This window comes from Camelus dromedarius, chromosome 28 (assembly GCF_036321535.1).
Source record: "Camelus dromedarius isolate mCamDro1 chromosome 28, mCamDro1.pat, whole genome shotgun sequence".
Classification (NCBI taxonomy): Eukaryota; Metazoa; Chordata; class Mammalia; order Artiodactyla; family Camelidae; genus Camelus; species Camelus dromedarius.
Genome location: NC_087463.1, coordinates 15269583 through 15292148, shown reverse-complemented (window position 1 = coordinate 15292148; position 22566 = coordinate 15269583). Strand labels below are relative to the sequence as shown.

The window sequence follows — 22566 nt, the reverse complement described above, 5'->3', positions numbered from 1 at the left end:
AGCGCTGTGGTCCTAAGCTCTCCCGTGCCCAGCGGTTCCTCACACTGTGCTCTCCCAGGTCCCGCTCACTGGACTTTGCTTTCCTGACATTTCTAGCCACCTCGTCTTTGACCCCGACTCTTGGCATGCTCCGGTTAGGCTTCTGACTTTCTACCCCACTACCTTCTGAACTTACCCCCAACTCAGTTTAACATCCACAGTTCCAACCTTTTCGCCAGGGCTGTCCCCATGGCCCTGCGTGTCCTGAATGCCCAGCCCTATCCCTATTTCCCTGACAGCAGGAACACTCCCAGGCCCAGGACAGACTCTCCCAGCACCCCAGGGATTCTGCACAAAACAGAGCCGATGGATTTAGCCAACAAGTAATAAATCGTATTCAACGTGCCAGATTCATACATCATAGAACTCTCAGCGTCCAAATGTCCAAGAAAATCTAAAACTCAACTAGGATTTGTGAAATGGAGGCTTCCCTGTGGATAGGAATGGCAAACTATCTCATGTAACAGACACCATTTTAGTCAGATGATTTAATCAACGTCCATTCCCAAATTTACAGACATGCCAACTTAAGTTTTGTGGCCTCTTACAGTTCAAACACGGAATACACCAGACTCCCTCCTGAAACTCAACTGGCCCAGGTCCCGGGGTGACCTTCCCCAAGACATCTGGATCCAAGGACTCTGGGCTGGCTGCCTTTATCATGAGCTGGACAAGCAGGTGGTGTTGATTAGCTGTTCTTCAACACTGCTCTGTAAGATGGCTCATGACGGGTCCCACTTTAAGGAAAAGTCACAAAGTCACCCGATTCTGAGTCAGGCATGGAGGCAGGAGGAGTGGCTACCTAACAGCGTTGACTCCTCACCCCTCAGATCCTAAGTCCCTGAGCCAAACATGGCGCAGTGACTCTTACCTGTTGATTTAAGGCCTGACAGTCTTCATCACCCCTGCCGTGTATCTCTTGTATCCCATTTCAATGTTAAAATTATCTTCTGTCTTATCAGACTGCAGGTGCCAAGGGGCAAGGTAATAAAGCTAGAGTAATGCAGGAATGTGGGAACAGGAATAAACTAAGCGTTCAGCCAGACCCTGTGTACCCAGAAATCAGTGTTCATGCCAGACTGGGCAAACAAAGCCGAGAACCAGGGCCAACCCCACGTGCACTCACTGGCATCATGTGCAAAGCAAGGGTGAGTTCCCGTGGTCAGGCAAGGCTTGGAGAAGCAGGTCACTTTGGAAGCAGAGGCATGAGATCTGAAACCAAGGGAAACAGCGGAGCCCCATGCTCCTGGGTGTGGTCCACGGACCAGCAGATCACCCTCACCTGCGAGCTTGTTAGAACTGTAAGATCATGGGCCATCGTGGGCCCGCACCAGCCCTACTGAATCATTATCTGCCATTTAACAAGATCCCCAGGTGATCTGCATGCAAATTAAAGTGTGAGAAGTGCTATCTGGACAACAAAGGCACCCAGGAGGGGTGCGGGACTGTGGGCCAGGGGAACAGGACACCAGCAGCAGAGAGGGAAAGGGAGCCAAAGCAAGGAAGAGCCAGAGCCAGCCGGACCCTGGAACAAGTCTGGGGTCAGTCAGGCACTTAACCTCTCCCAGTTTCGCTCGGGACGTTAATTCTCCCTTTCAGGAGACCGTCAGTGTAAAGCATCTAGAACAAACTAAACCTTCAGTAAATACGTTCATCCTGAAGCGAGACACCAGCCGGGCATGGGTACCTAGACCCTGGAATCCCAAGATGAATGAGGAATACCTGGGAGAAAAAAGGAGCCCAAACTGGGGAAGAACAAGTCTGAGTTCCTCCAACAAGGAGACCTTAACGTAGTTCTTACACTATCTTTTCCAACCAAGAGAGGGACGGAACGCAGCAGGGCACCAGAGAAGTTTCACTGTTAAATTTATTTAGTTGTTCACCCAACAATCCACACCAGCCCGTCCAATAGAAAGAAATGAACAGTGTTATTTTGTTTTAAATTTTCTAGTCCCATTTTAAAAAGAAAAAAAAATGCGTGAAGTTTTAGTAAGTCGTATTCAACCAAAGTTATCATTTCAACGTATAATATAAATAACTATTAATGAACTATAACTCAATCAGTCAATAAATCAAATTCTATTTGGGGAAAAAAAACTATTAATGAGATACTTTATATCCTTTTTTGTATCAGTCTTCAAAACCTGGCATGTATTTTACACTCGTGGCCCATCTCAATTGGGACCAGCCACACTACATGTGCTCACAAGCCAGATGTGGCTGGTGCTACCACACTGGATGGGGCAGTTCTCAGGCAGAGCTCCCTGGGAACCCTCCTCCACTCAGTATTCCATCACCTCCAAATCCCGGGGTGCAAGACATGACCACCTGGTCACTGTCGAGTGAATGCAAGCAGCAAGGTGCCCAGGGGAAAGGGACGGGACAGAGGCTTGAGGGAACCTGCCACATGTTCACGATCAAGTTGTGTTTGTTTTTCAACTCTGGTCCACATAAATGACACCAATAGACAGACAACTTGGACTCTAGTCGCTTGCTGATTGGGCCGAATTTTTTCTGGGAGCAAAGATAGCTGAAGCTTAAGATGGTAACTTTGAAACATGTCCACGATTTTCCAGCTACAAATGAAAGTGCAGTCAGGTGAACAAGGATGCTTGCCTACATTTCATACACTTTTGTTTTGTGGAGGGGTTTGGGGGAAGAGGTAATTATTATTAATGAAGGTACTGGGGATTGAACCAGGATCTCGTGCATGCTAAGCACGCACTCTACCACTTGAGTTACACCCTCTCTCACTCACCCACTTGTAACCAGATGCAGGGCAGCTATAACTGAAAACCTACAGACAAGGCAGGAGACACTCACTGTGTATGTTTTCATGCTCCCTCCCCTCCAAAAAAAAACCTTCTGATAAAGGAGGTAAAAGATAGAACAGGAGAAACAACACCCTCCAAGACAGAAAAAAGAAATGTCAGGGCTAAGGCCTTCCCCTGAAGCAGAAAGGCTCAGGAACACAGAACAGCTAAGATTTTAGAGCAGGCTCACCATGGACCGGGCACTCTGCTAAGCACTTCATGTGCATTTAATCTTCGTAACAACCTGCAGGAAAAGCATGGCTTAGAATTTAAGAAACTTGCTCAAGGTCCCACAGCTAGTCAGTGACAGAACGTAGGTTACCTCACCGAGGGCTGGGCAAACAGGTGTGTATCACCAAGAGCCTGGCAAAGGCAGCTCATTGTCTCCACGGCCTCGCCACACAGCCTGAACTGGAACAGTAGGCGTAATAATCAACGCTCAAGCTAGAAACCTCAAGCCACCTCCCTGCCCCTCGCTATATTAAAACAGCAGAACTGTTAAGGACCAGCTTCTCAAGGATACCTGTGTGAGGGCTTCATTTGAATAACTCATGTTTTCAGGTTCACATGATAAAAGGACTATAAATATGATCAGCTTATAGTCCATCAAAACACGTGATAAATTCTGGAAGGCAGAGAGAAAGCAATGATGGAAACAGCCTTAGACTAGGAGTTTATAGAGTGCTGAGTTCTGCTTCCAAATGTTGCTATTAACTACCAGCTGACCCCTCCCCTCCAATTTGGGCTCACTTTAAAAAAATATGTGATAACTGTAAATATTCGATGTATTTCCAGCTATGCAATTAAAAAAAAAAAAAAGAGCTGTGAAATTCCTAACCAGGAAGTTTTTCAAACATTCTTCCCGTTCAGATACCTAGAAAGAATTTGTTCCTTACATAAGAAAATTATCAAAATCAATACCCATTACTAGACCATGAGTCAGCCTTTGGAAAGCAGCAATTTGTATCTAAAAGTGGAAAGGCTGACTTGAGAGAATATTCAGGAACTACACCACCTTGACTTTACCTTTAGGTCTCTATAAATCCTTCAAGATGCTTGGAACCTCTAATTACATAAAGTAGTAGTATCTGACTGAAAACAACCCAAAACCTGTATTTTGGGGCCCTAGTGACCATCGACTAGAGGATACTTAGCAGGGAATACTTGGGACAGCTAAGGTCACTCACTCCAAGTTCATCTAAAAATTACTTATTTCAGGCTCCAGAGTTAGATTAAGTAGAATTTGCTATCCCCTCTTGTTCTAAAACAGGTAGAATTTAGAACTTCCTGTCTGGAGAAGAGGATTTAAAGAATTCTTTAAACGATTTATTTGTTAGAACAAAAGATCTTTCTCCATACCACTTTCAAGTTACCTTGATTTTCTTATCCTTCTCAAAGAATAAATAAAACAAAAACATCTCTGTTCCTTCTCCCTTCCAATTTGTAATATCACCCCAGTGCCCAGGGAAAAACGCTGACATCTTCCCAACGTGCTATTTCTAGAACTGGCTGTCTCTGGTGTAGATACAGATTCTCCTCCCTCCGGGATGACTGAGGTCGGGAAAACCTGGCTAATTACAGAGGCCCCTGACTGTTTCTCAAACGTCTCCACCACACACGCTCCCCTTGACTGTCCGCAACAACCACTTCCAACCTGAGCGTCTTTGATACTTTTGCTGTTCAGCCCCTACTTTTACCTCTCGGGGCTCTGCCCCCCAAGGACCTTCCCTGGTCCCTGCTTGTCCACCCCTGTGCTCCCCACCCACCCCCAAGGAGAACAGCCTCGTGATGAGGAACAGCCTTCAAATGCTGCCTCCACTGGTAGTTCTGAGCTGGCTGACCTGGGCCAGGATCTCTGTCTCAGCGTCCCGACCTGCACCATGGGGATCACAGCATAGGTCTCACCTAGTTGTTTAAGTATTATATACACAGAGAGGCCACCACAATGGACTGCAGCGTCTGCAATTGTTAGCTACCAACGTCATGTTCCACCTTTGCAGAAATGTTTCACCCTCCAGCTCTCCGAAGCATGCATCTGAAGTTCTTCAGCCCCCAACTCCCCTTTATTAATGTTGTTTACTATGTAAACCATTATTGTATGGGACCCCAAACTCAGCCCTTTTTACAGCTTTCTTCTATCATCTCTGTTCTATGCTAATTGCTCCCAATCTAGATCCTCAGCTCAAACAGATATGGCAGGCAAAGGACACCTCCATGGGCAACTCAACTCAAACTTGAACTCAACTGTATCAAAACCTCTACCTCCACCTCCCAAATCTGTTCTGCAGGACTCCTGAATTCGGAATTTCTAGACAGAAGCAACCAGTGGCAAGTAAGCTCAGAGAGCAACCTTGGAGACATCCTGTGCTCCTCCCCCTCCACCATGTCCCGTATCTAACCAGGGACCACCACACCCACACCTGCCTCTTGCCGCGGTCATCACCCACCACTCCATCCCCAGGGCAACACCTGGGATCAAGCCTTCCTCTTCTCCCCTGGATTGCTGCAGCAGGGCCACATTTGACTTCCTGTCTCCAGCCTGAATAGCTCCCGTTCTGTCCTCAGGTGCTGCCCCGGGACCTGTCATCAAAGTCTTTTTGCCTGCACCGGAGTCCACACTGGAATGGACTGTACAGAACGACCTTCAGAAGTCTGGCCCTGGTCGGCCCCCGTAGCTTCATCTCCTAATCCCCCATCTGCGACACCAAGTTCTCTCAGGGCCTTTCCACACGCTGCTCCGTCTCCATCTCCATCGCCATCGGGCTCTCAGGCTCTCCCCTCAAGTCTCTGCCTGCCTTACATATTCTTACCAGTTTCGCGGTTTGGCTCAGAAGCCACATCTCAAGGGCTCCTCCCTCCGCACTTGGCACTAGGTGGCCCATTCACATTCCTATCATAGCATCTGTAGGCTACTTCCCACTAGATTTTTCTCTCTGGATTCTTTTCCCTCGGTACTCCCAGTGCCCAGCACAAAGTCCAGTGCTTAATAAACACTCAGTATCTGCCAAACGGATGAAATAATTCCCAAATCAACACTGATTCCCATTTCTTGGGCTCACTTCCCTCCCTCGACATCCCCATAACCTTGGTCTACTTGTTCTTCCTGATTCTGAATGCTATTTTATCTGAAAAAAAAAAAAAAAAAAAAAAAAAAGCTGCTTCCAAACTCTCCCTACTTCATTGCTTTGATGCTGCTCAAGTATTTTCACTTCTTTAAAAGGGACAAAAGTTGAACAATAACTCCAAATATTAAAATAGCACCAACATTCTGACAGTCAACAAATCAGACAAATTACAATTAATAAGTTGTTTACCTTTATTTCAATAAAGATCTTTGGTACCACTTTCCAAAATTTGGTTCTATTACTGTGTGCTGTTTCGTGGAACCTGGAGACAAATGTAAAAATTCAACTGCCAAATGCTTCTGAAGAGATTAGACATAAATGCTGTAAGAAATAAAGGATACTTTACCACTTGCAGGTTTTTGTTTCCTCTTTTGGCTAATTCCGATTAGTTCTGGGTTGTAAAGCCTGTCATCCCCTTGGTGAGTGGTCTAGTATCATGACCATCTCTTGTGTGTCTTCAGATAACGTTTACTACAAAAAATTTACTTGGGGAGTCTTAAACGGCAGCAGACAAGGCTAAATCTTTTTTGTGAGCTATGATCAGCTCAATTTACTTCCATTCTAACTTCTAATTCTTACCTATTTACCATATGACCAAGCCATCCCATTCCTAAGTCCCTACCAGAGAAATAAAAAAACTTCTGTTGAGACAAAAACTCGCATATGAATAAAGCTGCTAAAATTATTTGCAATCACCAAAAGCTGGAAACAACTCCAATGCCTTTCAGCCAGAGACTGGAGAAACTAACCATCCAGTGGTCTACAACTGGGCAATAAAACACAAGTACGGCCACACACAACACGGATGACTCGCAAATGCACTTTGTAAGTGAAAGAAGCCATTTGTACAGCATTCTGGAAAAGCCCAAAATAGGGACAAAACCAGGGGGTTGGAGTGGAGAGAAAAGTCTGACTACAAAGGGACAGCAGGAGGAAAGATTTTTCAGGCCATACGACTAGTCCCACCCGACAGTGGTGGCGCATATCCAGCGCTACACACTTGTCGAAACCCACAGAACTCCACACGGCAGAGTAAATTTTACCATATGTAAATTTAAAAGTAAAAAAAAAAAGTTATTTAACCGTGACATAGTTACAGACCACACCCCCAAATACAGGCATACCTTTTATTGTGTTTTATTTTATTGCACTTCACAGATGCCATGTTTCTATTTTGTTTCTCTACAAATTGAAGGTTTGTGGCAACTGCATTGTCAGGTGATAGTTAACATTTTTCTAGCAATAAAGTATTTTTAATAAAGATACGTACATTGTTTTTCTACACAGAATGCTATTGCACACTTCAGAGACTAGAGTGTTGTGTAAACACAACTTTTACAGGTACTGAGAAACCAAAAAATTCAAGTGACTGGCTTTATAGGGATAATGGCTTTACCGTGGTGGTCTGGAACCCGACCCACAATATCTCTGAGGCATGCCTGTATAATTAACACAAAGGTGTGGATTTCCTTAATGTTTACCATGGCTGTTATTACTGTTTTGTTGTGACTGTATTGCATGGTTTAGGAATGGCAGTTGGGGGGATGGGCTGGGAGAGCAACCCCACATATTTTCCAGATACCTCCGGCTACCCCTGAGCTGTCAGCCTTTGTGAGGTTCCACAGGAGAGCAACCTCTGCTCCAGCTGTGAACAGCTAAATGGAGTTCCACCAAGGATATGGGAAAGGATATTCAAAACCAACGGGAGACAGGCTGGACCCCCAGAGCAAAGCCCAAGAAAACACTTCAAAGGACGAAATAAAGGGGAAGGAGAGACCACATATCCTGTTCTAACTCATCCTAGTCAAAGGTATCAGAAAATTCCGTTTACATGTTGGCTGCAGCCTTCCGGGACCTTCTTTTAAAAAGGAGTCAAGGTGGGTGGGGGTGGGGAAGCTCTTTGTGAGAAGAGAGCAAAAAAAAAAAAAAAAAAAAAAGAGAGAGAGAGTCCTCCTGAACCAAGAGCCTGAGAGTTCTAAAAACCCTGGATCCAACGTCCTTTAACATGGAAAAAGTGATTCTAAGCAGGCAAATGATAAAAACAAGCAAAGGCTCACCACCCAGTGACACTTTTTTTCCAGTGGACCCTCCACAGCCAAACCCACACATTCCTCCTCCAGAGGGGATGGCCAGCCTGTCGTCCTTGGAGACTGCCGCAGGCAATCCCAACCAGTCGCTGGACTCCGGGCTCCAGGTGTGGCTGCCCGCAGGGCGACAGTGACTGCGGAAGTGACAGTGACGCACAGGCCCCAGCCCCAAGAGTGGGTGCCACCCTGCCCCCGCCTGGCTCTTCTGGGAAAGAGAATGCTATGGCTTCTCCTCCATGCTTACATTCCCGAGCCCAGAAAACTCTGTTCCTCTCCCAGGAGACCTGGGCCTGCTACATCCTTCGACCTCAGCATGAGATCGCCACCTGAGACAATCCTCAAACCCAGATGAGCTCCTGATTGCAGCCCTGGAGAACCAGCTCTTCAACCTGAAACAGCTCCTTGCAGCTGGAAAGACTGGCCTGCATACAAAACAAATGCTATTTTCCAGGAGCCTTCTGGTGGGGAGGGGGAGGAAGAAAGCTAAAAACCACAGAGAGTAAACCAGAACATTCTGGGACATGCCACGCCTTACAAAAAGAGCTTTTAAACACACCATTAAGAAATAGTCACTGCAAGGGGTTAGCTGTCAAAGTTAAATAAAAACCAGTGACTTTCTAAAGACAGGAGTGAAGGGCTAAATCATAAAACAGCTTATTGTATTAAGCTAATTAAGGTTTATCATCTTAGCCATCTGAGTTGTAGTTGGCACCAGAAAAGCAGGAACAGCACATCATGCAACATGGATTGGGATCTGCTTTGCAAGCAGATTTTTGCCACATTCAGACACAGAACCTCTGGCAGTTGAAAATGTTGTAGAAATGAAAACCAATTTTAGCACAGTGATTTGCAAAGAATTTTGTTCCATCACATAAGCTATTTGCTGGTATATCAGTCTGAGATTACATTCATCTCTATTAAATACTGCACGAAGTATTCTGAGCTAACCATGCACTGTTGTTTCTCTTTTGCCAGTTTTATCACACCCTGGATGCTCTGAAACCATACGGAAAAAATGTTAACAATAAAAACCCTTGCATACTTGACACCCTTCACTGCAGATATCCTGCCCACCAACTGCCAGCACACAACCAATTCTAAGATCCTCGGCATTTCTGAAAAGACTATTCTGCTGAATGCAAAGAGGAACAAAATACCCTCTTCAAAGTAGGGGAGACATTTATTTTCAATCCTGTCTTCTCTGGCCTCCTCTTGACTGTACGTACTTTAACCAAACCAGAAGACACAACTAGTTCTATCCGCTGTTGAGATCATCTTGGATATGATTCTGGAGCTGCTGGCTTCCTGTTTGGGGAAGTTGCAGTTCTTTTCACAAGGAACCCCAAGGCAAAATGTTTCATGTTCCCCTGTAAGCTCTCACCGCCTTTGTTCTTCACTTTGCTCCGACTCATTACTGCCTTCTTCTCTCTTCTCCTCTAAAACCTCTGGTTTTGGAGGATACATAAAAATGCAAGCTCAAATCAAACAGTAATCTTTTAAGGCATTAGACATTTTCCACCATCCACTGCTGTACAGCTTGGAGTTAACAGGCATCTTTGCACAGAGGAAGCCAGACTACCCCGTCTCCTCCTGGCATTGCATTAAGTATTCCACATGAAAATGTATGCCACAAATAATCCAATGGCAAACTCACCGTCACCAGCCCCCAAGATCAATAAAAGCCATTCCACCACTTGACTTGGAGTGAAAAACCTTTCAGGTTAACACAAAGAGCAAGGTAAAAGAAAGGTGATGAATGAACAAAAGGCAAATCTACCTCCAGACTCCTCAAATTCCAAAAAGGTGGTTAGGTTGCCAGGATTTGGCAAAGTCTCCCTTTTTTTGGTAATCATCAGGCAATTACTACCTGTGTACTGCTTTAGTCTCATGCAAAACAGTGCATTCTCCACAAGGCCCTACCGCCTACTATTCTCTTAAACTTGCTTCTTTTCAGGCCTGCCTCTTCTAAATGACCAGCCACACGCGATTTAATGAAGTCATTCTGATTTCGCCTTGATAGCAATACTACCATAAAGTCACTCTAATCCCATTAAACTTGGATAACATTAAGAGTATTTCTTCTCCACCCTCAACCCAGTATCATCTCCAGGGTAACCAATCCACTGTCAGTCTGTGTCTGAATGGATCTTCAAATAAATACTTAAATTCATGCTCAAAATATCATATCTCACCTTGTGAACCTTGACCTTTTGGAAAGACTTTGGACCAATGTTCAGTTACTGTCACACAGCTGCATGCTCTGCAAATATGAAAGGGTTAAAAGCAGCCCCAGTCAACAGGCCTACAAGGAAAAAAAAGACAACATGTATGCCTTACAGCATCACTGGAATGCATTTATGCTCATTTCCCAGAACAATATTGTTACCTTTTGGCCTTCATAATAGTCAGAAGTATCCCCAACACCCTTTAGTAGCTTCTAAAAGGAAAAGCACAAAACAGAACATACCCTGCAAGAGAAAAAAAGCATGCAAAGTAGCATTCTCCAGCAACAAACAAACTACCATTACAAATCCATCAGTTCATTTTGGTTTTGTTTTGTTAAAAACGCAAAGAGAGAGAGAGGCTGCAAGAAACCAAGTGTCCCCACCCTAGCAAGGCACATTTTTTTCTTTAGTAAGGGTCATAAATCTCAGCTCCCTGTCCATCCCTTAAGCAAAAGAAAAAGGCAGGAAAAGCCCAAGTAATCTCAGACCTTGCAAACCTGCACATTTTTTCCCATCGTCTCTACACAGAATCTTTTAGGGCTCCATTAGTCACGTACCAGTGCTGTGTGGTGTCTAAGTGTGCATTCACATACTGTGTTGGGATGGTCCCTTCCTGCAAGCTCCTCTGCTTTTGGCTGCCATGAAGGGAGGAAGCTGCTATCCCACTGTAGGAGCTCAGTGACTGCATTGTGTTCAGGAGCTGATCTGCCTCAAACCAGTTTCAGCCGGTTCTGGTCACCCTACATAAAAAAGCTATGGCAACCCTCGCTGAGTTGCCAACAAGTCCCTGAAAATCATCAGCACAGGGGGGATCTCGCTGGGGGTTGCTTCTCTCTCTTAGGTCTTGGTGAGGAGGGGAAGGTCACTGTGTGGCCCCCACCACCACACAAGCACACAGCCTCGGAAAGGCTCACCTCACGAGCCCCCCAGAACCCCTCAGGCCCATCCCCCCTCCCTTCCACCCCAAAGCCCACCGCAGACACTGCTGCCCCCTCCTTTCCTTCCCCCACTTACCTCCCACAACCTGGCTCAGATCTTTGTGTACGTGTATGTCAGTGTGTGTTCTCGGGGTTGGTGGCTGACAAAGAGCCCCCAAGAAAGCAATCTATGTGTGTCTCCTCACACTGGATGCGTCGGTGGCAGGAGCCGGCCTCGGCCTTCCAGCAGAGTGGTGCTGGCTTGTTGACCAGGCTCCTCTCTGCCTGTCACCCCCCACCCCACCCAGCCCCCTCCTCCCGTCCCTCTCCTCTCTCTCCCAGCCCTGTCACCACCACCAGCAGCCCCCCCAGTCTCCTCCTCCTCCTCCTCCAACCTTCTCTTCTTTCAAGCACCTGGGGGGAGCAGTCCAAATCCCTTCACCTCGGGCAAGAAAACTAGGGATGTCTGGGGTGGGGGTGGGGGGTAGATTCAGAGCCAGTGGGACAGAGGGGCACAGAGGCCTTTTAAAAAATCCGCTGTGCACCGCCAGCGCGGGAGGGGGAAGGAGGCGAGCCGCGCCGCTCACGTGGCCCCCCTCTCAGAACTTGCGGGGCCTAGCCAAGCCGGCTGGTCCTCGGCCCCCCCCAAGGAGGCCGGCGGGGCGCGAAGGCCAGCTGTCCCCAAGGCCAGGGTGGGACAGGCCACGGCGATCAGGCCCAGGGGCCTGAGCCTCACGCGCTGGCCCGGACCCACAGGGCCCGGCACGAGGGGCCGGCGCCCCCGCCTCTCCCCGGAGCCCGCCCGTGCCCCTTCCTCCGCAGCCCTGCGCCCCTCGCTCGGCCCGGCCGCCCCCTCGCCGCCCCCCGCGCCCCGGGCGCACACCCACCCCCTGCCCAGGGTTGGCCTTCGCGGCGGTCAAGCCCGGGCGTCTGGGCCGCAGCTCGGATGACCTTTGTTCAGCGCGGCGCCGGCGGCGGCTGCTGCTGCTGTAGCTGCTGCTGCTGTCGTCGTAGCGGCGGCGGCGGCGGCGGCGGCTTCCATGTTACGGGCGTGTCATCTGCATTCCCGCTGCCGGGGTCGGGATGTGCGTGTGCGGCGGAGCGGCCTCGCCGCCGGTGCCGCCGCCGATGCTGCCGATGCCGCCGCTGCCGCCGCCGCCTCCTCCCGGGCCGCCCCGCCGCCGGCGCCGCCGCCGCCGCCGCGGCCTCGCCGTGCGCCCGGCCCGGGCCCCGCGCCTCCCCGGGCGCCGCGCTCTAGGCCGCACGGCGGCGGCGGCGGCCCGCCACGCCGGGGCCTACGATGGGGGTGCGGGCCCGGGCGGCGGCAGCGGCTCGGCCCGAGCGGCGAGCGAACAAAAGGGAGCGCGGGAGAGGGGGAGGGGGCGGCCGGTGGGGGAAGGGAGGATCGGGGAGAATGGAGGCGAGAGCGCGAAGCCCCGCAGCCCGCGGGCGCGGACGCCCGGCCGGTGCCGACTCGGCGGAGGGAAGCCGAGCCCCCGCCGACCTGCCAAGTCTCGCCCATCTGGGGCCGCTGCGTCGCGGCTTCGCCCCGGAGAGCGGGGTGGTGGTGGTGGTGGTGGTGGTGAGGGGCTGCAGGGAGGGCTGCTGCTTTTTCAAACGACATTTCAGGCTCTCACCCAGTCCTTTCCATGGCCCCAAGCCGCAACTTACTCGAGTGGAAGGAAGCAAGGCCTCGCCAAAGATGGTTGCAAAAGACCGTGAGCCTCTACCCAGGATCTTGAAGCCAAGGTGGTGTTTTGTTATCCTCGTAATGGTGGCAAATAAGTCAGTAGAGAGCACGCTATCTTCAGATGCATTAACTCTGAAATTCTCTCTGGAGGTGAAAGAAGGGGCTCTCCTCTGGGTAGTTAGTGGTTTGGAGCCCTTTTCGCCTTAAACTGAGCCACAAAAGAATGGAAGACACCCCCTGGGGTGGGGAGAAAGCCCTGGTGTAAAAGACACACGTTTTGCTTTCAGAGAAAAAGCCACTGGGGCCAGATTGAAACATGGCATGTTCAGTTCAGTTCATGTAGTTTTTTTTTTTTTTTTAATGGGGGAATGATATTGAGTAAACAAGATGTAATAGCTAGGTCTTTGAATTCAAGAAAGGAGATGTGTACAAATGTAACAAGCACATTTTGTACATACAGCAGGTGTTCACAGCCTCCAAAACACAAAAAAAGATACATGCATACATAACCCCCATAAAGACCACGAAGGTGTATAATCGTTAACACGTCCACGAGGGAGATACAGTGTATTTACCACCAGATCAGGTATGCTATTTAGCCAGCCCTGGGTCCTGGTTCGTATATGGTTCACAAACGTGCATGAGTTGAAAGATTTTTTTAAAACAAGAGAAACCTCCACATCAAGCTAATTGAGCTGACCCTGGAAATAAGACAAAATGGAAGGATCTGAAAACAACGTCACCATAACCTAGAAAGGCTCACTCCTGTTTGACCGGACTCTGAAGACACTAGTATTATTCGAGTAGCCAAGAAGACTCCCAGCACAGGAAGCGCTTCTGTGTTTTATGTTAAATGAAATTAATTGGTTAATATTTGCAAAGTGGGCTGAAAAGTTTTTTTGGTTGGGAATTTTAAAAGAAATCTCAGTGTGCCTCTCCTTTGCATTAACTTCCATTGAGGAAGCCATTGTTCTCTGTTATGGGGACACTGTATGATGTAAATTGGAAGTAGCATTTTTGCTATTTAAGACTTTTCATGTAAATGAGTCGAATGATTGTCTCACGGAAGAGTTGTTGGTCTTTTAATTTCAAACAGCAAATTCTTTGGAGTTGCACGTAAATTGGGACACATATTTATACGGGTTTAGAAAGATCTATGTAATCTGCAATTTTTGCCAGCCACCGTATCCCATTTATCAATGTTACAAGATGGTGAAATTGAAATTCATCTTCTTGTAGCCAGAAAACGGTGCCAGTACCCTGTGGGTTGAGTTTCAACTTTACCTGGGCTAGATTTCATTTGAAAGGAGGCCTTTTTTCTTCTCCCGAAGGTGGGCCTTTATTAATATGCATGTAAAAACATTACGTGCATTGGAAAGAATACCAGGGCCTGCTTATCTGAAATCTTCATACGCTACCCTTGTTACAGTGTCTGGAATTTCATAATGTCCATACCATAGTAAATCCTCGCTTTCCTAGATTTAAAATCTTTGTTTACTCAAAATACTCTCTTGCTCCTCCCCCAATCCCCTTCTCCTAAGAGTTGAAAGCACAAAGTGAGTGGTTTCAAGAATTGTACCACCAAAACTACAGTCTGGATTGCTTATCGTAAAGAGCCTTCGGTTGTAGGACCGCCTCACATGGCTTCATAATGTCAAGTACTTTTAGAACTGAGCTTTTCACAAAGCCCAGTGCTTTGGTCAAGCTTCGGCCAGAGGAAATTAGTTTGGAAGCACAATTCATCTTTTGCACAAACGGTAACAAAAAACATTGCATCTGCTTTTAAAAAACTATAACCGACCAAAAATAAAAGATAATAATTTTTTGCAAATTATCTCAGTTCTATTTTTACAAAGAGGATTTCAGAGAAATCCCTTTGCCAGGTAGACCGATAGTGAGAGGCCAAGCACCCATCTTTATTCTATGAAATCACTGAATGTCACAGCAGGAAAAAACAGTTTTTAATGTAAGTTAAAAAAAAAAAATAACACTACCCCTCTTCCAAAAAATCTATACAAAGGTTCATTCTATTCCTGTGCATATGTAAGGCTATCCTGGGCACCACTCTGCTTTGGGCAACAATAGAAGTAAAGAATGAAATAAACTATTATTTGACTGCTGTAGATAAGAAACGGCAGAACAAAGGCGTCATATTATTCTCCTGCCAAATGGAAACTAAAGGCATTCCAAATCCTTTGGGATTTTGTTGTTGCTGTTTTTATCGCTAACTCTTAATGTCTTAGTTCTTCCTCCAATCAGTATACTGCAAAAAAAAATTAGTTTGGGGTTTTTTTTTTGGAATCCTTTTGTGGTTTGAAGCTGGCTTTGCAGACACGTATAGACATCAGTCTGCGCATACTTTCCCTCCAAATTCCACTATGAAATTGGGACATGTCTTTGTTAGGCAGAGCACGCAAAAGGTGTGTTCCTTGAGGGAAAGAGGAAAAACAAAAAGAAAAGCCTTTTATCTCCCCATCAAAAGGCCTGATGAACCTCCTTACGCTGACAGCCCCCTAACCTGAACTACACAGTTTTTAGCTCAAAACTAAGCTAGGCCTAGGCGTTTATAGAGTTTCATATGTTAAATTTGTTGGCTTATTTTTAAAGGAATTATTGCACTATTTGACACTAGCATTATAATTTAAAGATCTGTAGCCGAGTAGCCAGCAAAGAAGGGGGGAGAAAAATCCATCTTTTCATTTTTAACAAAACATTGATAGAATCAGAATTTTTTTTTCCCAAAAACATACCCTTGAAAGAAATTACAACCAGATTTAAATTATTATTAACCTGCCAGAAACTGACTGAGGGGAGGTCTAGGAGAGGATTCCCCTGATCCTTTGTTAATGATCTCATAAACAGGTTTTCCGTAGTGAAGCCGCCTCCCCTTTCCTGAACTCCTTTTGGAAATGCCTGCAAGCGCCTTCGCTCAGTGACCTGAAGGGGCTGGGGGCTGGGTTCTGTTAAAAGATAAACTGAGAGACACATTAACATTTTTAAGAGTTGATTTGAGCAGAAGTCTGTTCCAATAGGGCAGTGCCAAACTGGAAGTGGCAGGAGGCTCTACCTAGGGGAGCCGGAGAAGGTGAGGTCACAAAGCAAGGAAATCATTCGACGGGCTACAGCTTAAAGCCTACTTGGCTATTTGCGACTGGTCATCCTTATCGGGTTTTGATTTTATAACCTTGAAGTATTTTGGGGCTTAGATTTTGGCTTCTTTACCAAGCTACCAGGGCATTAGAGCCACCTCAGTCTACTGGACTCTTCTCATTTAATTAATTTAACGGTTCAAAGTTGAGCATTATTTAAAAGGCCTCTAGATGTCCAAATGACCTTCTAATTCCTGGCCCCTGGATCTGTTCACTAATCTTTATCTCCTATTGTCTCTTGAGGCTTAAATGCTGGAAAGCTGGCCTTGCCCAGGGAAAAAGAAGGACGGGGACCGAAGAAAGGGTGGATGTATGGACTGTAGAGAATCAGAGAAGAGCCAGAAGTATGGGGTTCAGGATACCAGCAAAGAGTCATCTTCAGGACCCGTGGGCCAAAGACGACGCCTGCTGAGGACTTTGTAAGATTTCCTAACTCTTTGTAACTTTTACATCATGTCTGAGCTTCTTTGAAAGGAACTGTTGTTTGAGCTTGTTTCCTACTAAGTCCAAGAGGAGAGGAAGAGAAAGAGAAAGGTATCTGAGAAAAGGAAAGGCAATTGGCTTAATCCTTTAAGGAGGAGAAGGTAACACATAGGAAATGGGGACTGACTGCCACCCGAGAAGGGCCCTCATCGGTCCCCTGCAGCTCAGAGGCTACCTGGGCACTGTGTATCTGAATCTCCATCTCTGCATCCGCCCTCAACACCCCCGCCACCTGCACCAGCGAGCACAATGCCCTCTACATCCCATGGGTGAAAATAGCGCGTTATTTGTGAACTAAGGAATCGATGATAAACCCACAGGTACCTAAAGGTAAGCATGTCCCAAACTACACATAAGACCTTTTGCCACTGTAATGGATCCTGCAGGGCTTCGTCTAGGACCATCTTTGGGATATACACCCGTACCCCCTAACTGCCGAGACTACTGGGGGCTTACCTCTCACAACTGAGGCCCTCCTGGCAAACTGCCTTAGCTACCATCTTGGGCTGCCTCCTGAGAACTGTCTCACCCAAGTTTACACACCTCCTCTGGGAGCAGCCAAAGTCTGGCTCAAACAAAGATACAAAGGCTTGCCTTAATTTGGGCCAATTCTAAAGGGCCATCCCAGCCCCAGAGTGCCTGTAAGTTAGCTTAGGCCTCATGCTCCATAGCCCTGTAGGTCGGTTCCTTCTGCCAAATCCTGCCCTCCTCACTCCCTCACAAGTGGATCTCCAGAGATTATCTAGAGCCTTTTTCTAAGAAACTCAGACCCAGACACCCAGCAAACCAGATCCATTTCCCCATCGATTCCACCATCTCTTGGCCCTTACTTCCTCTCATCTGTTTCATCACCATGTGCTGAGGGTTCTAGCTCCCATGTATCTGCTGATTCCAGTTCCTTCTCTCTATATCCACTACCTGGACTCAACCTCCCCGCCCATCACCTCAACTTGGAACTGGTCCCTAGCTGATCCTCAGGCCTCCACCTGGCCAACTTCCAATACATTCTCCACTCTGAAAACTCTAGGAACGTTTCTAAAGACGCCACCTTGTCACCCCTCTACTCAAACCTTTCCATATCTCTGTTGTCCTTAGGAGGGTCCAGACTCAGTGACTGAGACGGCTCTCCACGATTCAGCTCCTTTGCCTGTCCACATCCCTTGCCTCTCCTTCCTCACATTCTAAGATCCAATATTGTCGAAAAATTTATTTAACACCAAAAGACCCACAGCCACACATCACTGGGGAAACCTTGGTTATTTCTGGAAAGGTAGAAAAGACAAATATAAACAAACAAATGGTAGAATATGAAAATAATCAGAAAATGGGACTGCGAAACAAAATACATTCGTCGGCAAACACTTGGAAGATGCTTAAAAAATATTGCTGTAGATTTGAACAAATACATGTTAGAATAAATTACACACTGTGGAAAGACCATTTTACTATTGAAAGAGTACAGCTATCTCTAACATGCCCCTGCTTATGGTGTGCGTACAATCCTGTTCCAATTATGACACATCTGTAAAACTCTAAATAAAAAGTTTAGCAGAGAAGGTATATTCCCAATAATAAATGATTTCTTTAATCAAAACAACATATGATTTTTTAAAAACTGTAGCAGTAATAACTAAAGAAGCAGCCACTATCCAGGAATTTTTAATTCTGCAATTAAATGACAAAAATTCCAACACACAAAATTCATCACTGAATCATTCGCAGATAAGCTACTGCAGCCAAGAAACTGAAGCCGAAAGTTCAGAGATCACTGCAGGATCTCATCAATGAGGTTAATTTTATTGTTAAGTGGGGTGGGGTGTAAGGACTTCGCAACAGTTCTGGCAAGAGGGACTCAGTACTGCACTTTGAAAGATGAGGTGTGACTACTGTGCACCACACCGTGGTTTGCTGGATATGTTAGGGAAGAGAACTTAAAGAAAAGTTACTCATTGTCCTCTTAAAAAGAGTAGTTTCAGATCTGCTGACTTTTTCTTTGGTCAATGCTCTCTATAACATGCTATCTGGCAGATAGTTCGTTAGAACAAAAAGTGTTTAATCTGTTCCTTTAAAGATAATATTTTAACCATGAAAAAGTGATTGCCTTTAGAAAGAAACTCAGGCTATGGAGAGAGCATTTTCGAAAATGATGTTTGGCAATCACTTGTGATTTGGTGCTAAAAATTATATATGAATATTACCTTTGACAACTATCAGATATGTGCACTTAAAATATCATAAAGCGAACTTTCTAAACTGTTAAAAAACAAAAAACTCCCAGATGAAGAGCTTAGGTATACATTGTAACTGACTGTACTTCAATTTAAAAAAGAGAGAGAGAGAAAAAGAAGAAAAAAGTTTAGGTGTGTTTGGACCTATTTGTTTAAAATATTAAAATACAAATACAACGTCTTCCAATTTACGTTGCAGGAACAACTGACTGACATTGGAATATAGCGACTTATCACCCAAGCTTTGACTAAGCCTTTTGCATAGATGCTAGGTGGGATTTAAGAAGTGAGCATTATCATTAAGTATCTGATGAAAATGATCCAATTATTCCAATTTTACAGAATTTTGTGCAGCATCTTTTCCCACTATGACTGCATTTAAATCAACCAACATAGAAATAAACTAAATTTAGAAGATCTTCAGATCACTTTATCACAATTTGTGTTATACAAAGATTTCCAAAAAAGAAGCATGTTCAATATTAAAAATGTTAATGAGAGCAAAATACTTTATACTGCTAATAAAATTAAATTTTAATGACATTGTTTAGTCTGCCATACTTTCAACCTCCTTTGACTTCTGTTTTTGTTATAATTTTTAATATACATGACATATCAGGAGAGCACTCTCTGCATTTAATTTATAAGTGAATAAATAGGTGTGTTTCATCAAGAGTAAAAGCCACTGAATTTGAAAACCTTCCTTGAGTGGACAAGCTCAGCTTCTGCTGGACAGAGTGAAAACCTGTATTCCTTAATTTCAGTGCACTGACAGTCCAGATTGGGGGAAATAAATAATCATCGCCAGATAAATCATCATCTTCACACCCTTCTTAAGTTTCCACCTCAGCCCCTCACCAAACAGAAAAGGAATCAACTGAATCACTTCCAGAGAGTTCCTGGATCCACCCCCACCGCCTTTCTATCAGTACCTCTTGTCTGACCTTTCTCTCATCTTGTCCATCCCAGTCCATCTCCCATAGTGTTAAATCAACTCAATGGTGGTACATGGAAAACTCAGAGCATCAACCACAACCAGTTTGGCGACCTTGGCACTAGGCACTGCGCACCACGCACACCTCTCAGCAGCTCTGCAAAAAGAGCATTAACTAAGCCCCTCCAGATGCTGCCCATCTTTCTAGATCCTTCTAACTAGTCCACCCAACTCTTACCCTTGAAGCACAAATTAAGCCAAAAGGAATAAAGACCCTTTCTCTTGGGGTATAAAATAGAGCCTTTCTGGCTGCCTCCCCTAATAAAACTAGCGTCTGAAAGGTTTTCCCTCCTTTGGGAACTCTGTTTGGAACTCCTCCTACCAGCCTCTTCCTGAAATTCCTTCTTTCCCTTAACTTCTGTGGCGACTTTTCCCTTTCTATAAAGACCATTCCTTCTCAGCCTTTCTTCTCAGCTGACTTTTCTGCATTCCTCTGCTAAATACCCACAGCCTCAAGGTTTTATCATTGACCCTCTTCTTTTCTAGCTCTGCGTTTCTTGGGGAAACACGTTCGCTCCCAGGGCTTCAAGTATCTCTTTATTCTGGATTCCCAAAATCTGTGTTTCTTGCCCTAGTATCTCCTCTAACTCCAGGACACAGTAAATTGCCAAATGAATCAGAGAAATGCCTGACAATCACGTCTGACTCCAGAGGTCCAACTCCTCATCCATCCTTGACTGCAGGCTTGTCACTCAACGGCCCCACACGCCTCGCTCCACCCCTCTGTCACATTGTACTCCTCCGTCCACATCCTAGAGGAGAGAGAGCTGCTCCTTCTTTCTGCAGCCTGCTCAGGGTGCCTGCCCTCTGTTCCCACCTGCGTGGACGCCCTGGTTTAAGCAGTTCTCTCTCACCTGGTCTCTTACAGAGACCTCTTCATTTATCACTAACCTCTCTTCAACCAATTTCTTCCCACCTGACAGCCCTTAGCAATCAGTTCATCCTATTAAATGTATGTACACCATGTTAGTCATCCAAAGCTGACTCCCCCAGCATGGGGTCATCACAACCTGCTGACGAGACCAAGCTGAGTTTAAGCCTCACTATAGGAAGTAAAGAGAACACCACCTTGAAATGCCCGGTGTTTCAGTGTCTCAGAGGGAGAGAGAGAAGGTCAAGAAGGTCAGAACTGATTGAGAATTGGGAAGCCAGGAGGGGCAGGGGCAGGGGAAAAAAAAAAGAATTTATGGAGAATTGGGAGCTTGGTTTAAGGTGGGTCTATCAATGAGAGAACTTAGCTAGAAGGTATGAGTCCAGGATTGGTCAAAACAGCAGGGTGACGACTTAGGTGAGGGACTGAAAGAATCCTAGAGCACCACTTATTGTGTCCTTTCCATCGAGAGTTGATGGGTCTTTGGAGAAGTTCCTCTAAGAAACAACCAAACCATTATCTTGGGCAGGAGAATTATGGAAGAATAAATAAATCCTAATTACAACAAGGAATAGCAAAGTCGTGCAAATACAGGCACTAAGGCAGAGTGTAGGTTCTCAATGTCCAGGCAGGGGTGGGGAGGAGCCAGTTTTGGTCCTTGCTGATTTTGCCCCTTCTAGGCCTCCCTAAATTGACTCCAACCTCATTGCCTATCTTGTCCATCCTGAGATTGTGCCGGGTGACGGGAGAGGAGAGAAAATGTGCAGAAGTATCCTAAAACCTTCTCTGGAACCTACTAAATACTAAAGCACTGGGGTAAATAAGGACAATCTCAGTACAAAAGGTCTGATCCTTCTATCCTTAGCAAATCCAAAGAATCTTGCGACAAAAGAGGGGGAATGTCTTGCCATCTGTAAAATCAAGACCATCGCAGGACCCCTGCACGACCAGGTGAATAGATCTGAGGGACACGCAGGGTGGTGGATCTGGGAAAAGAATTGTGTTTCAATTTTCCTTCTCTTAACCTATTTATTTTGTGTTAAAATACTCATATTGTTTCTGCTAGGAAGCTTGTCACAAAGGAAACAACTTTCCTTTTTTATCGCTATCCTAGCTAAGACGTGAATAAGCGCTTTGAATTAAATAGCAAAAGCCCATGAACAAATACAAAGCAAAGCCCCAGAAGGTTTCCCTTCGCCTTAGAGCTCTGGCTCCTAAGGCAGCACTTGGAAAACCATTCTTTGTTATCCTGGGCACTTTCTGATAATGGATGCTACACGTCCTGAAGTGCACCTGCAAGTGTAGAAATAACAGGGGTACTCACACTCATATCAAACTATTCTGCCTACAGGATGGGATTTAAAGCAGCCCTTCCAGCTGACAGACTCACCTGCCTTTAGAGACCCCAGAAGTGCTCTCTCTAGTAGCATAAGATTCCAAAGGAGCTCTCCCAGCCCCTTGGTGTGGAGCCTTAAGGCTGAATTCCATCCTCGTACTATCCTCAAAAATTCCCCCCACTGCCCTGCTTCCTTCCCATTCTTTGTCCTTTTCTACTTTAATAATAAGCATACTGTAGAATTAGCATATGAGGCTAGTGGCTAACAGAGCCATGGACTGACCCAGAGTTAGTTCATTTCAGTCAGTAAGAGCCCAATTCGTGACCCTGGAGTTGGACCTCAGCCTCTCCGCAGTGCTGTTCCTGCTTTCCTGGGTACCTTTCCACAGATATTTACCAGCCTGGCTCCCTCCCTCACTTCATTCATGTCTCTGCTCTGTTGTCACCTTGTCAGAGGGAGCGTCCCTGACCACCTAACTAAAACTGCCCCTCCCATCTCTAGGTAGCCCTTTCCTCTGCTTTATTTGTCCCACGGCACTACCTGGCATTATATTTAAGGTTGCCAGATAAAATACATGCCATCTTTGGAACCTACTTACACTGAAAAAT

At 46.0% G+C, this 22566-nt stretch overlaps 1 protein-coding gene across 8 annotated transcripts in view; it reads right to left on the bottom strand.

Moving 5' to 3' along the window:
- Positions 1-13204, bottom strand: part of ZNF532 (zinc finger protein 532) — an 84021-nt gene extending 70817 nt beyond the window's left edge. The window contains exons 1-3 of one of the 8 annotated variants that reach the window (XM_031441819.2): positions 12094-12345; positions 10451-10532; positions 10257-10366 (exon numbers count right to left, since the gene is read on the bottom strand). The gene's annotated coding sequence lies outside the window, so the exon portion shown is untranslated. Of the gene's footprint in view, positions 1-6166; positions 7057-10256; positions 11227-11303; positions 12005-12093; positions 12346-12877 lie in introns of those variants that run through there. The other 7 variants (XM_064480379.1, XM_031441820.2, XM_064480380.1 and 4 more) reach the window with 7 other exon arrangements.
- Positions 13205-22566: the final 9362 nt, after the last annotated feature.